At 36.4% G+C, this 2,849-nt stretch overlaps 1 long non-coding RNA gene across 1 annotated transcript; it reads right to left on the bottom strand.

Moving 5' to 3' along the window:
• Positions 1 to 437: 437 nt before the first annotated feature.
• Positions 438 to 2,224, bottom strand: LOC140979666 (uncharacterized). Its single transcript, XR_012175786.1, has 4 exons — positions 1,971 to 2,224; positions 1,858 to 1,881; positions 1,434 to 1,493; positions 438 to 879 (listed from the first exon to the last, which is right to left on the bottom strand). It is a non-coding gene; the product is annotated as an uncharacterized lncRNA (long non-coding RNA).
• Between the last annotated feature and the right edge of the window lie 625 nt (positions 2,225 to 2,849).

The following is a 2,849-nucleotide window of genomic DNA, read 5'->3' as shown; positions in this document are numbered from 1 at the left end:
GGGGTAGCAACTAGTCCTCCCTCAGAGAAGGACTGGAGGTCCTGGATTTTCATATAGGACAACAATATCTTTTCAAAGACACTGTCCTCCATAGCTAGCTTCCTCGAAGCCACAGCTGACTGCATGAACTCTTCAGCTAAGTCTGGCTGCTTTGAACTTCTTCCTACATCCATTGCTGCTTAATCTAAATGTTTTATCTACTGATATGCTTTTAAGTGATCTTGTGACTAACTCGTTTATTCTTATTTATAGACAAAGTTTCGAGTCATCCGAAGAGACGCAATCATTATTCTTGACGATTCTTCTTCTGAGAATAAGATTTCTTTTATAATCACGCATTACTTTAACCGTCATTTTTTTTCCAGAATATAATATGCATCTATTTAGGGGGAATGTCAATGTTTAATTGGTTAACTGATAAGACAATAGTCGTTAAGTGCGGGGGCCCGTGCTCCTGATTAATATTTAATGACCAAACAACCAAGATTTATTAATGTAAACAGCGAAAGCGATTAAAATTTTTCATTTTGGGCCTATAGAAATTTCGGCATGACCTATTCGTAAATAGGACATCCAAAAAAAAAAAAAAACAAATCATCACAAATAATATTTATATACTCGAAATAAAGTCATAACATCAATTCACAACCTATAGCCGCACTGGCCAGGACTAAACACATGCAGAGCTGACAAGGCTCGATCACACAACTATCAGTTCAAAACATCGTAAAAATAACAGTATAGCTACACGAGGCATCTCCCCGGTAAATGTATGACTCCATAATATAGTATTTATATCTGGGAACTCTCAACCATGACTCGACGACTGGGCACCACTACCTGACGCTCCACCAGACGCGTCAAATCCTCCTGGATAACCTGCTATGGTATCAAAAACAACCACATCATAAAAAAAACGAGGGATCGGGCCCCAATACGACGAACCAATAATATTACGACAAATATAACTGACATGAAATAACATCAAGTAAAATGCGATGCAATGCATTGCGTGAAAGGTAACAACTGATAATGGATACCAAACAGAGTCCAAATGAATCGCATCAACAACAGTAATAGTGGCCACCCATGCCAGGAACGTAGCAACGCAACATCAAGTCGCCACTCATCCATGCACGTAGCATCGAGGGTACGGGAGCTACCCGCTCAGCCCTCATTCAAGTCATCAGGAGTGCTAATCCTACCCACCCGCTCCATCGATGACGCAACATCTCGATAGATCAATATCAATATCAATAGTAATCAAAGGAGTCAAGGCTCGAAATGCTATGCATTAATAGTATCAACACTAATAAATGCATAAATGCAATCACGTATTCACAGAAGCACATAAGGCACGCCACACCTCATTACAAAGTACTTAACGTCATTTCACATCATATAGACGTCATAATAAAACAGTTCATGCGTACCTCAACTGAACCCTTAATTTACCACTGAAATTTCTTAAGGATTTCTCGAATAATCCAATCCTCTGGCAAATAATATATTTCATATCAAGTTCAATTTATGTTTCTATTATTTGACAATTTAGCCTAAAATTCCAAAAAATCTTAATTTAGGCTTTACAATTTCTAAAACTCATCGCAAAGTCAAATATAGCGATTTATTTAACTTAAATCTCTCAATACCGGACAACTTGAAATTTCGAAAATTCAATCGTACCGAATCTGAAATTTTCGATATTTTCTAGGCATTTCCAAAATTTTCATTTTCTATTTCTAATGCTATAACCACGTCCCAATAACGATTTAACATTTCAAAATCATAAATTCCAAAATTAATAGGCTAAATTCGAAATATTATCTAATTAAATTTCGAAAATTAGCTTAATACCTCCAATCGACTCCGATATAGCACCTACAATCAATAATCCATTATATATTAATTATTGGAACTCAACTGAATTAAAATCCCCAAAATTCGAAACCCTAAAATCAAAATTATACCTCTGAAATTTTGAAAATTGCTCAAAGCTTTGAATTTAAGCTTAAAACAACATAACCCAAGCTTCCTTCCAACTTTTCCGGCGAAAAACAGGCGGCGGTCTCCGACGGGTTTCCGGGAGTCACGATTTTTCTGCGAAATTTTGGTATCAATGGATAGCTCTCGTCGAGAGGATTCCAAATATATATTTACTTTAATTTTTGGATGATCGAAACGGCCACAATCGATGAAAAGAATTTCGAAATGGAAGAAGAAGAAAGAAAACGCAGCTTTCGGTTCTTACGGGAAAGAGAAAAGGAAGATTCATGATTTTCTTTTTTTTTTTTATTACTGAAATGGGCTGGGCTTTGGGGTTTTGTGTTTGGGCTCTCACAGTAAGTCTTCAAATGAAGAGATTCAGTTCTCAACTGAACACTCAGTTATTGACATAACTGATCTTATCCATAAGTTAACTGGTTAGCTATTAAGTATTCCATATTAAGTGATGTGACTGATAATTACGCATTTAATAAATGTCTTTCAATAAATAGTAATTTGAAACGTGGCCCCATGTAGTCCATTACACTTCTGTTCACGTTTTCACCGCATGCATATACGATTTTATCTTGGACCGACACATGTCCAAAAATTTGAACAGTCACACATATATGTACTTGAACCCACTTCATTTCAGTTTTTCCTTACGCGCATTACAAATTTCAGAGAAAATCAATCCTCAAAGATTTTTCTCGCAGATATTCAACTATCAACAATGGCAAACCAAGTCCCTGCTTACATTCTCAACATCATGGCGATTGATTTTGAATAAGTCATGTCTGTTCAAGACGACGCTGTCAAGGATGTCTTTCTCAAACTGGAAACAGCTAGACTAAAAAACTTTC

This window comes from Primulina huaijiensis, chromosome 6 (assembly GCF_012295235.1).
Source record: "Primulina huaijiensis isolate GDHJ02 chromosome 6, ASM1229523v2, whole genome shotgun sequence".
NCBI lineage: Eukaryota > Viridiplantae > Streptophyta > Magnoliopsida > Lamiales > Gesneriaceae > Primulina > Primulina huaijiensis.
The sequence above is the reverse complement of the archived record's forward strand: the minus strand, read 5'-3'. Positions and strand labels throughout refer to the sequence as shown.